The following is a 13,236-nucleotide window of genomic DNA, read 5'->3' as shown; positions in this document are numbered from 1 at the left end:
GAGAGAAAAATAGGCATACAATACACAATATAGTTACACATTATTATAGTTAAGTATATAGTTACCTGTTTTATTTTTATTTGCAGGTAGATAATATGGAGAATGATGGCTGGAAATTTGACAGCTGATAAATGCAAGTGGGTACTCAAACAGTACTGGAACACTGAGAATGCAAAATGTGCCCAGACGAAGTGGTGTGAAATCTTGAACACCACTTCCCATGCTCTACAGACTTTGGGACAAATGTGACCACATATGGTCCATTATTAATGTACCAAAGAGTGGTCAAACAATAACTTATCACCCCTAAAAACAAAATGCTAGTGGCATAAGCATTCTTTCAAAGTTCAAGGAAATCAACCAGAAAGGAGGGCTTCTAAAAAAAAAAGCTAGAAATTTTATCAGAACTTTGCATCAGTTAATGAAGCATTTACATTTGAAGATGTATTGACCAAGGCTGATAATGACCCAGGGTAGTGCTTGAGATAATTATCTGGTCTAGTCTTGCTTCAAATTATCAGGCCAAGTCAACAGGCACAAATGCAATTATTGGTCATCCAAAAATTGCATGTTGTGATAGAAAAACTAAACCAACCAAGTTACAATATGAGATGAAATTTCATGTTATGGACTCATTGGACCTGTGTTTTTCAATAACAATCACAAAAGATGCATATCTAAACACAGTGAGGAGCATCACACCACAACTGCACCAGCAATTCAATCATGCATAACTGCTCTTCCAGCAGAATGGTGGCCTGCCTCATTATGCTTGAGAAGCACATGTCTTGCTACACCAAGAATTTCCTCAAAGGTGGAGAGCTAGGTGAGGGTCAACTGAATGGCCATCACAGTCACCATACTTTATGCCCATGGAAATTTTCCTTTGGAGAGTCATTAAGGACAAGGTGTCTGGTGGGAAACCTCATACCATCAATGATTTCAAATGCTTCAACAATGACATCTTTCAAGAAGTGAATGCAAACAAAGATCTTTGTACATAGCAGACAGACTTCAGGAATGTGAGAATAATGAGATCAAAAATTTTGAGCCCCTAAGGAATTAACATTTATATGTAAAATAGAATGGGCCTGCGGCACTGGTTTCCAGTTTTGCAGAAGAATACAGTGGAACCAGTGGATATGGTAATATATGAATTTTAATATGGTAAAGAAGCTTTCGGGGTAACGAACCCCTTCCTTAGTTAAGTATATACACACAGAAATATAAACATAACATAAAATGTTAGGAATGGAATAAACTAAATAAGCAGTGCATGCTCAGATTGCTGGAAGAGAGTACACATTAACGTGAGAGTGTTCAATCACTTACTATGTCAGATCAGGTGATTGTTGTTGGTACACGGCACATATTTGGGATGACTGCCAGCGTTTGTTGTGCTTTAACACTACATACTCCAAAATTGGGTGTAGTCTTGTACCTCTACTGCGATTTAAAACTTTGTGACAGCTAGATATGTTTAGGGACTCTAACCATAGGCAGTGATAGTAATGCCAAGATTGGTCGATCACCTCACTGTCACAGCTGGGTTTGAGGTCAGTTGAGTTGACCAGAAATGTGATTGCAGAGTCACCTGTATTTTTCTCTCTTACACCATTCATACATAACTGCTGTATACCTATTAGAAAAATAAATAAACCAGCAACTGTATATTTTTGCCCTACTTTTGCCCCGCCCTAGAAATATTTAATCTCACTTATTAATGAAATAATTAAGAAATATGTATAAACTTTAATATTCTTATGTTAAATTTTGTAATGAATCCCAATATCGCAGTTATACCTTTAAGAATTTCCTAGATTTAGAATCATTCCGAATAAAAATCAACATCTTGAAAAAAACAAAGCAGTACACATGCCCAATTCAGAACTCTCCTGCCAAAAATAGGAAAGCATGATGGAGGATCAATAACAAAGAAAATGGAAAAAATTACTAGCATACATTCTGTATATATGTGCTTTTGTTTTTTTTGTCATGTACTGTCTGATGTTTTCCTGATATAAAATGATTGTTTGCTGTAACACTCTTCCCATAGTTGATAAAAGGGCAACTTAACTGAAAAGCCACTAGTGTGTATTATATTATTTCATCACTTTTACTTTATATTCTATGTTCATGTCTTATTGCTTTTAGTCTATTCTTTGTTCATGTCTTATTGCTTTTAGTCTATTCTTTGTTCATGTCTTATTGCTTTTAGTCTATTCTTTGTTTTATTGTTGCTTTAAAATTTTAATTATATAATTTATTTGTACAGTTTTATTTTATTAAAGTTTTATTTCTACAGTCTGCTAGCAGCAACAAAAGAATGTTCTTTAAATTTCAAGTCATTATTGCTGAGTTACAACTTCTGCACAACAAGCTAGCTACAACAGACATCATCAACTCTATTCAGATGGCTAACTCTACTGGGATCAACTCTTGACTGGATGCCATGAACTGCATCCTGGACACACTCCTCATCCAGAACAACCCAAACTCTGACTATAGCACTCACAAAAGCATCATAACAGAGAACTCTAGATATCAACCCACTGCTTTGGATGATCCCTTCTCCCAGGATGACATGGCAGCCACAATCTCCAAGATCAAGAACAGGAAGACACCTGTTCTTGACATGGCAGCCACAATCTCCAAGATCAAGAACAGGAAGACACCTGTTCTTGACATGGCAGCCACAATCTCCAAGATCAAGAACAGGAAGACACCTGGCCTCGATCTGGATGAGAATGAAGCTGTCAAGTGACTTTGGTTTACCTTCCCTAACACCTTGGTCAAACTATTTAACACCTGCTGTGTGACGGCATCTTACCTCCCTGATAGAAACATGAAGATCTCTAGCTGATTCCTAAGATCCTGGTTAACCTACAGATGCCTCCAAGGCCAATTTCCCATCGGCAAGGTCTTTGAGAGGTTGCTATTATCCTACCTCCAACCGATATATGATGCAAAGGGCCTGAATGCCCTCTTCAATTTGGCTTAAAACCTGGAAGCTCCACTACTGATGCATTATCCAAGGTCTTCTAGATGGTGAACAGCTTAGAAGCCAAGTATGTTCTTGCCACTTTTGTTGATTTCAAAGAGGCAAGATCCAATTGTCTGGAGGCTGAGCATCCTAAATAGAGCTAGGCTTACCAGATGTTTCCAATAAATCTCTGGGAATTCCTATACCAGAGGTTGTCCTCAGGGGTTCCATCCTGAGCAATTTGGAATACAGTGCTAAATGACTGGCTTTCAAGGACCTTCCAGAACACAACCTTAATATCGTACACTGACAACTTGGTTATTCACCTTGAGGGGCCCCACACAACTGGTGCTGGAATGCTGGGCCAGATCTTTCTCTCTACCCTAGCTGTATGGACTAGCACCCATAAGCTTGCTGTTTGCACTAACAAATGTACAATCCTTATGCTCAACATTAACAGGCCACCCACTATCTGCTGTGGGGACCACTCACTTGTCAATTGCTGATCAGTCAAGTACCTGAGAGTAACTCTTGATGGCAGACAAGAATTTCTTCCACACCTCAAGACATTTGTGGACAAGATCAAACAATATATTGCAATGTTTTCCACATTTACATGAAAGGACTGGTGCCCCAAGGGAGGAATCGATGGTACCACAGTGTGCTATCACTACTCTGACAAGGTCATCATCCAGAGGTACCTTTGTAGACTTCAATGTTTGATGCTCCTGCAAATGACCAGGGCATGTTGGACAACAATCACTGCCATACTATACTCCAAATTATCATTGGCCAATTACTACTTGAACTCCGCATAGCTTTCTATGGACTGTCCCATATGGTCGAAATAAACAAAAGAGAGAATTTATTAGGATTTGCACCCACCCCAAATACAGAAAAAACATGCATATGGAATAAGCCTGGAATAATTGACTCCCATATGGCAGTCATAGTGGTCTGGCAGAGGTAAAGATAAAGGCAGCATTCAAGCACTTTATCCCCACAGTGGAATAAACAGTGCTCTGCCTGGTTCACTCTAAACTGACAAACTACCTACCTCCTTACTAGCCATGGTCCCATCAACAAGCTTCTAGACCTTGACCTTTCTAATGATACCACTTGCTACTGTGAAGAGCAAGAAGACTGGAACCATATTAGGCATGGATGTAACATACCTCGATCTAAGAATCCACAGCTTATTACACTCACCCTTTCATTCCTACAGCCAGAGAACATCCTTCTCCAGAACTATGCTTTTCAGGTCTTCCCTTCCTTTGTAACTATGGTGTTCAGAATACAGCTCTACCAGCTTTCTTTGTCCCTTACCACTTCTTCCAGTCACCACAGTCCAGTCTTGGACTACCACCATTCTTCCAGCACTCACTCCACAGTGCTCCTTCTGCTTCGACCATCTCTCCACATCAACCTCAAAGAGAGAATCATCCCACAGGTGCCCTTTATTCCTAGATGCCACTGTCATGTAAAATCTCTCCCTACTGATCTTGAACTTTCCCAAAGTGGAATTCTTGCTGTAGTACGATGCTGACCTGGCTTACACTTGGGCCTGAGTGGGATCTCTACACCAAGTAACTCACCCCCTTGCTTCCTGGAACCCTACACCACCAATGATGCTGGGCCACCTTGGCCCAAATGCGAAATTTTCAGTTCCTTGGTAGCTTATTTTTCTGCTCAGCCATGGACCTCCCTGGGTGGGATTCACTGCAGACAATGATAGTTACTCATTGCACTCTCTTGTGGGATCTAATTCCTGCTTGTCAGGAGGCTTTTTCTGTCTCTGGGATCGATCCACAGTAGAATAGCTTCACCTACTGCTGCAGTTTTACTCTTGTGATGCTTCTCTAGATGAATTACACTCCTATTGCTAACTCCCAGCAGGTGCCCCTGGAGTAGGACACCTGCTGACACCAAGGCCTTCCTTGGTGTGGGAATTACCTCTCCATAGCATTCAAGTGCTCCATACTTGTCTGCACATTTATGTTCTTTCTCTCTGTCTTGCTGCTGTTTACTTATGAGCATCCTGCCCTCCTACAAAGCCCCTCTCTCTCTCTCCCCCTTCCTTCTTTAGATTTCCTTGCTCTGTTTTACTTGGAGGATGTCTTCTCTAATATCCCCATCTTTGCTTCCCCTGTTATCCAACCCTTAAGCTATACCCAAATTCCTTTTCCTTCAATGTTATATTCACTCTTGACCTGGACAAAATGTTGGTAGCTCATCCTATCTATCAAATGTAACTATCTTCCATGACTTCCATGCTACAGATGGATGTTGGAAGGGCCCTTCCTGGTAACAATACCCCAATAACTAAGTTACCAGTTAAACAACACACCATTCATATAACCCACATCAACTGGTTTTGCAAAGTTGCAAAGGAACTGCCTAACAATCACACTATGTTCTACAGGAGCTTGAAAACAGCAAATCAAATTTGAATTTATTTCAAATCAATTTATTTCTTAAAATAAAAAAATAAAAATCTTGAATCACAACATTTGTACAGGAAACGATGCAAAATCTGGCACTTTAACATTCAACAAAGTTTCCAAAAAAGTCATCATTTTACAATTTGGTACTCATATCATTGATTGCATTTGGCTTTAAAACTCCATACAAAAAACAGGTGACAGTTCTTTCTTTTAGTGCCATCATTTATTTGGTAAACTACATAACTTAGTGTGATCATCACTTGCAAATTATAGCTACGTGGCCGGTTATATAGTTCTTGTGTTAGCCAGTGACCAGTATGATGTCACTTTTCTGTGCTTGTGTTAGCCAGTGACCAATGTGACATCACTTTTGTTGTTTTCTGTATTTATAAATTAGCATTAGTATTAGCATTAGTAGAGGCATAGGATGCAAGAAAACAAGCTTATGCAGCATCAGCCTAAATGATATTGATGATGGTATATCGAGCTTAATGTCTAAGTTTGCAGACGATACAAAGGTTGGCAGGGTTGTTAAGGACACTACTGACAGTATGCTGCTGCAACAGGATCTGGAAAGGTTGAGCAAATGGGCTGAGAGGTGGCAAATGAAGTTTAACATTGACAAATGTAAAGTACTACATATGGGAAACAGTAACCCTAGAGCAACGTATCAACTCTGTGGTACTACACTGACAGTGGTAGAGAATGAAAAGGACCTGGGGGCAATTGTGCAGGCAGATTGTTCTGACAATTGTTCTGAGCAGTGCAGACAGGCTGCAAGAGTAGCTCATGGTGTCTTGTCAATGATATACAGGAATTTTTCTAGCAGAGATAAAGAGGTGATTATTCCCTTGTATAAGGCAATGGTCAGGCCACACCTTGAGTACTATATACAGGTCTGGAGGCCTCATTTCAAGAAGAATGTAGAGCTGCTCGAACGAGTACAAAGAAGGGCAACAAGATTAGTGAATGGAACAAAGGGTTGCTCTTACGAAGAAAGGCTTAAGTTTTGCAAATTACAGTGTCTGCAGACTAGGCACTTGCGAGGTGATCTGATTGAGGTGTATAAAGCCTTGAATGGTTTGAGCATGCTCAATGCTGATGGGATTCTTCCTCTTGCTCAGAATAATCACCTGAGAGGGCATAAATTCAAATTGAGGAAAGACAGATGAAGGATAGATGTGCGGAAATTTGTCTTTAGCCAGGGGGGGGTGGTTGGTTGGTGGAACAGACTTCCATCCCTTGTTGTGGAAGTTGATAGCCTAAATAAATTTAAGGCTCAGCTGGACAGGTATTTCGAAAGAACGGAGGGGTAAAATGGGAGTGTTTTTTTTTTTTTTTTGGCTGATGCTGCATAAGCTTGCTTTCTTGCATCATATGCCTCTACTAATGCTAATGCCTTAAACACCTCAGTCAGATCACTTCGTAGGTGCCTAGTCTCCAGACACTGCTATTTGCAGAACTGAAGCCTTTCTTGGTAAGACTTCAGTTCTGCAAATTGCAGGATCTGAAGTCCAGGCACCTGTGAAGTGATCTGCATGATGCAATTGATTGATATAAAATCTGAAAATAGAGTGTTTCAATCCATTTTAATTTACAGCAAAGATTTTCAAGCTACAGAAATAGTATATAAAATGGGAGGGGACCCAAGGATACCATCACAAGGGTTTTTATTTCAATTTATCATACCAAAACATCTTTGATAAGATGACTTCTATTCTCATTTAACTTATCAAAATGCTTCTCAGTTTCTTAATCAAGTATTAACACAGAAAATACCCTTAGTCAGGACTGGTAAGGGTCTTGAAATGTTACCCCTTATTCTGTAAAGCAGGAATAAAAATATTTAAAACTATATACTGCTAAGTGAGATGCCTCTTTACCAGTTTATAAATATAAATTCTCAAAAAGCCCATTAAAAAAATTTATAATACTATTTTTTGTACACTACACTATTCCTTCCTTTATCTGGACTCAAAACATACTGTTTTCATAAAGAATGATCATTTGGGAAAGACAGATGGTATTGCACATCCCTAATCTGCATATGTGACCAAGAGATTCTGTCAATGTCTTCAGGAAAAAAATTATCTGAACACAGAAAATTTGTAATATTGGGTAACTAGTTTTCTTCCTTCACTGCTCTGATCTGGGTGGATCTGCTTTTTTTCATTTTTTAGAAACCTGAGTCACGTGTAGTGTATATCATATTAGTATGAAAAAATGTGCTTTATTATCAAATATGTAAGTAATTTCATCATTCTACAATATTTTTAAAATGAAATTTTGAATTTAATATGAATGAGGTAAGCACTATTACAAGTGTGTTGACTTATAGCTACATTATATCTCATAATTTAAATCACCGGTACTTATGAATTAAAATAAAATTGCTTAGACAGATGTTTTTGTATCTCAAGCAATTATTCAAACTGCAACTCATTCTACCTCAAAACTTACATCATTAACCTCTTAACAATGGACCAAAGGAGAGTGCTTCAGCTAGCACTCACTCATTCCAGCTCAGTATTTTAGTAGCCTTTCAAATAACTGCTATGGAGGCTAAGAAGAATAGCCTAGAACAGAACAGCCTTCATAGAATAGCCTAGATACAATCTTCAAATTTTATATGTAGGAACTGTCATTCAACAGATGTATCTTTCTGTAATCTTTGTGCTATCACTGTACTAAAAGTTTTTAGCAATGAATTTTTAAGCTATATCTGTTGAAAATAATAAAATGGAGAAATCTGAACTTCACGCTATTTATCAAGTTTCTAAATTGAAGGAAATGCCGATAAGCTAGCAAAACTAGGGAACTCTGCTCCAGTATTGCTGCACTTTGATCCGAGTCCAAGCATCAAACCTTGATGTGGAAATGCACATCATTTCTATGACCTAAGAAATTCTGTGTTGACATGTAAGCAGGCAGGGTGGTGGCCTCCATTTTTTGTGATGTTCAGGAAGTAATGATTGTTGATTACCTTTAGCATATAAGCACAATCACAGGTCAGTATTACACACAATTAATAGTGAGACCACATGAAGTTATCAAGATAGAGAGACAAGGGAACCTGCATCATGTTATCCTTTTCAATGAAGATAACACACCAGCTTACATTCACTAGTGTACCATTGCAGATTCGTGTTTTGAAATCCTTGTTCACTCCCCCCTCTTATTCCTCAAACCTGCCTCCTAATGACTTCTTTTTCCAAAACTTAAGGAGTAACTTCAGGGACAAAGATTTCACTCAGGCAATGAGGTGATATGTGCTCAGAGAGATTGGATTGCAGAAAATGGTACTGACCTTTTTTTTTTTTTTTTTTTTAATGCAGTATAAAATGGCATGAGCAGCAGTGGGAAAGGTGCAAAGCAGTTCAGAGAAACTATGATACTGAATACTGAAATAAAAACTTTTTCAAAAGCTGTTTTTTTAAGGTCATTCTATGGTCTTTTTGAAATACCAGGTAAGCACAAGTATATTGTATGTTATTAAGAGTACAATATGTTGTACTGTTCACAACATACAAAACATTATAAATGAATGAATGAATCCATTTTATTAATATATATCTTATATTACAAAAACTCCTAAAGAGTCCTCGGAAATTAAGTGGTGTATATTGCACTGGAGGGACAGGAAATTAAGTGGTGTATATTGCACTGGAGGGACAGGGGTGGATAAGAGGTCATCCCTGCATTTTATGTAACATTGCAGTCTGCATAAGTGAATATTAATTTTCTTTATTACTGATAAATAGTAATTTTAAAAAGAAGATATACTCTTCACAGTACTCAGTCATTAAAATAGATATCATCATTATCTTTAAAAATATATTCCTTGCATAATTATCCAGACCAAAAAGGGTTTGAACTCAAACCCTTTTTGGTTCCTAGCTTTACCAGCAGCCCAGTAAAATAAAAATTCATTTGGTTTTATTGATCTTAACAATAAAACATTGTGATCAACAAACAAAATATATTTGTAACCTACCTTCAAATTTTTCCCTTCCACATTTCAAAGTACGCAGTCTGTTTGTCTTAACACAGTCTGCCCAATACATAATTTCTTGATCTCAGCTTTCAAAAATGCTAGGAAAAAAAGGTCTGTAACAACTTAACTCTCAGAATTAGTATGACAGGTAAGCATGTCGTTATGGGAGGTGTCATGGTGTTTTGTTTTGTTTTTTTTGGCTGATGCTGTATATGCTTGCTTTCTTGCATTATTTTCCACTCCCAATGCTATGTAACTCATTTGTGTTGCACATAAATAGCAAAGGCCACCTTGTACTTTGGCCAGAAAAGCCCATGCTGTCCTATCAATGATTTATGATAGGACAGCATAAATCATGACATAAATATGACCTCCCCATCTCTTCATTATCCTGAAGAGATGGGGAGGTCATAATCAAACTGTACAAGACAATTGTAAGACTGCATTTGGAATACTGTCGAAGTATGGAGACCTCATCTGGAAAAAGACATAGAGCTTCTTGAAAGGGTCCAAAGAAGGGCGACTCGCATGGTGAGATCGGCAAAGGGGCAACCATACAAGGAAAGACTTCAAATTATGTGGGCTACAGAGCTTGGCAACTAAGCACCTTAGAGGTGACCTGATTGAGGTTTATAAGGCTCTGAGAGGGGTTAGCAAAATAAATGAAGACAGAAATTTTCACTGTTATAAAAAATTCCGGAACTAGTGGCCATAAATTCGAATTACTCGGAAAGAAGGTTAGACCGGATTGCAAATGTTTTCTTTGAGCAAGTGAGCTGTTCATTACTGGAACAGGTTGCCTTCGCAAGTAGTTGACTGGCAGCAGACAGTTTGAAGTCTGTCAGAAACCACAAAGGTTGCATACTTTTAAGCTTTTGATTACTCCCCCATAAATCATCCAGGTTTTTTGCATGCCGGCTTGCATTGTTCACAGGAGTATGCAACATTTCTCCCTAACATTCCACAAGTCTTAGCCAAATGGACGATACACATTTCCACAAGGTCCCAAAAACTGATGAGAGCCTTGTCGATCAATTCGGCCCCAGAGAGATTGTGCAAGGCTCAAGGGGTAAGATTTTTTTTCAGCCTGGTCTGTGCTTGTTGACAGGAGAGACTGTAGGATGGGATACACTTCCATCTATATACTCCCATCCCTGTAGGATGGGATACACTTAAATAGAAAGGGTGCAAGAATATTTGCTGATGCTGTAGAGGCAGTGTTAGGTGGGTAGGAAAACTGCTAGCTTGGGGGGGGGGGGGGTAATACAGACTAAAAGGTTACAGTGGCCACAGTCAGAGGCAAGAGTGATTCTTGCACTGCTTCTATTAGAATGAGCAGCAGCCTGGAAAGCAAGGTAATGGAGATTTCCAGAACTGCTGGGAGTCATAGTGGAACAAGTAAATACATGGGCTGTGTTAGGGTAACTAAGAGTAGGAACAGATGCATGTATACTTGCATATACACCAATGCTAGGAGTACAGTTAATAAATTTGATGAGCTTGAAGTGCTAGTCAAGACATCAAAGGTAGATACTGTTGGGATATCAGAGATGTGGTGTCACACGGATATAAGCAGTGCAGAATTGGAATTTGGGGAGTAAAATATGTACAGGAAGGATAAACAGAACTTCTAAACCTGTTTTAGGTTTAGAAGTTAAGTCAATGTAGAATGCAATTCAGTCATAGCTTGGGGCCTTGCCATCCACAAAGCATCACAGTTTCCTTTTGTGCGAATAAAAATCTGCAATTACATATGCTGGCAGTTTCACATGCATTGGTGAACCAATGGCATGCATACAAAATATACTGTCACGTGATTACTGATAATTATGTTATACAATGAAAAAAAAAAAAAAAAAAAAGGATATTTTTTAAAAAAAGATTTGTTTTATGGCCTACCACCCACATGAAGTGGTGAAACCTAATTGTAATTGTTCATAAAACTATGCAGTGACAAAATTCTCATTCATATATTTTTATCATTTTATATTAATCAATACTATTTATTAATTTTATTATTTTTTTATCTATGACCTATGAAATTTTAATATATTTTTTTCCGCCTGTTTTTCCCATGCACATTAGTCAGTAAAGGTTCACTGCATGAATCATGTTTAATTCTAGTCCTTCATCATGTTTAAATTTAATTAAGCCTCATCATGTTTAAATCTAGTCCTCCTGCAATTCAAGATGCAGTACCATTTGGTGGATGATTGGTTTTTGGTGCCCTTATCTTTTATTATAACTATGTTTAATCATTTTGTTAAATATTTTGTTTATTAGCAAATATTTCAACTGTGCCTGGTAGCTTGTACACAGGTGGGCCATATGTTAGTTTCCCAAGAAGGGGTGCCAATAACTGAGAACAAATTACTGAAAGCAGTTTAAATAATTCAATAAAATGTCAATAATAACATTGTGTGAATAGGTGATACGGGCACAAAATTAATGTGAATATTTAAGCTGTACAATTTATTTCTTGGTAAATTGATATATGGCCTGCCCTGCACAGTATATAGCCACTGCTAGAACAACAGCAACATTCCTTTCACAGTTCAATATTTTCCACACCACATCCTAAACGACTTTCTTTTTGTTGAATATCGAGCTGATTAACGGAGTTTTTGTTCGTGTGTAATTTGGACAGATTTGTTATGGTTTTGCTCCAAGTTTATCCTGAAAGGCAATGTACGGTACATTAATTTGTGGTTTTCTTTGCTTTTTTTCAGACCACTGTTTCATTTTTATTAGGTATATGTGCTGTACTGAAATATTCCTGGTGCTATTCCTCCTCTCCACAAGTTACAAAACTTGTTGTGTCCATGAGTAAGTTTTCATTTTCCTAGAGCAGAGGTCAGCAACTTATGGCATTGTTGCTGCAAAAAAAGTCACCAAAAGGTAATTTTCAAGATAATGCAGGTAGTGTCACCAAAAAGACAGACAAGTGCAGTGGTGCATTATACATTCATGGGACCCAAGGAAAAATGGAATTTGGGGGACCCGTCTAAAGAAAAAGCTACTAAAGAACATTTCCAATTTAATTTTATTGTGACAACAAAAGAAACAAATTATATGACATAACTAAACATAAAATTTCATTAAAAATCGGTAAAACCATTTTTGAAAAAACGTAATTTTCAAGTAAAGTTCATTGACCTTAACAGGTAGAGGTTCGGTTTCATCACCTATTATGTACACAATAGGTGATGTGTACACAATGTATGCATCACCTCTGATCAGGTTCTAGGCAGATGTTTTCCATTTTTGCCAATCGGATAACGCGCCACTGGACAAGTGCACCAATGTTTTCAATTTCAAATTTCTGCCAAGTAGAACGTAGCTTCCATTTGTAGAACTCACCCTCACAGGTAATACAGTGGATAGCATTGTTGCTTTCACACAATTCAAAAAAGTCCTGGGTTCAATTCCCATCTCTGGACAAATAAATTTCGAGCTAGTCGGTCTCAGGCTAGGGTGGCGTGTGTGTTTGTTTTTATTTATCTATTGACAGTATGATACGCACCATTTACAGACGAAATATTGCCTCAACGTAAAATAAAAATCCTACCGTCTTAAAAAGGTTGTAAACTTGTAACCTTCCTGAAGAAAATTTACTCCTTTCAAATTACGTACTCTGTACAAGGCAACAACATTTAAAACGTTAAGTTCGATACCTATAAATAGCAGCCCCGGGCTTTTTTTTTTCGGTAGGATTATTACAACCGCAACAACACGCACCACCATCTGAGAAAACACATATCGCATACTTTACCGTTGTAAATGAATGCAACAGTAGCAAAACAACACATTACTCG

The 13,236-nt window shown here is 38.0% G+C and overlaps 1 protein-coding gene across 1 annotated transcript in view; it reads right to left on the bottom strand.

The window, feature by feature from the left end:
* LOC150091770 (D-ribitol-5-phosphate cytidylyltransferase-like) overlaps window positions 1–13,236 on the bottom strand; it is a 54,598-nt gene extending 41,362 nt beyond the window's left edge. The window contains exon 1 of the mRNA XM_090369623.1: window positions 12,578–13,236. The gene's annotated coding sequence lies outside the window, so the exon portion shown is untranslated. The remainder of the gene's footprint in view (window positions 1–12,577) is intronic.

Source organism: Mastigoproctus giganteus, chromosome 1, assembly GCF_048544385.1.
Source record: "Mastigoproctus giganteus isolate SK-2022 chromosome 1, ASM4854438v1, whole genome shotgun sequence".
NCBI lineage: Eukaryota > Metazoa > Arthropoda > Arachnida > Uropygi > Thelyphonidae > Mastigoproctus > Mastigoproctus giganteus.
The sequence above is the reverse complement of the archived record's forward strand: the minus strand, read 5'-3'. Positions and strand labels throughout refer to the sequence as shown.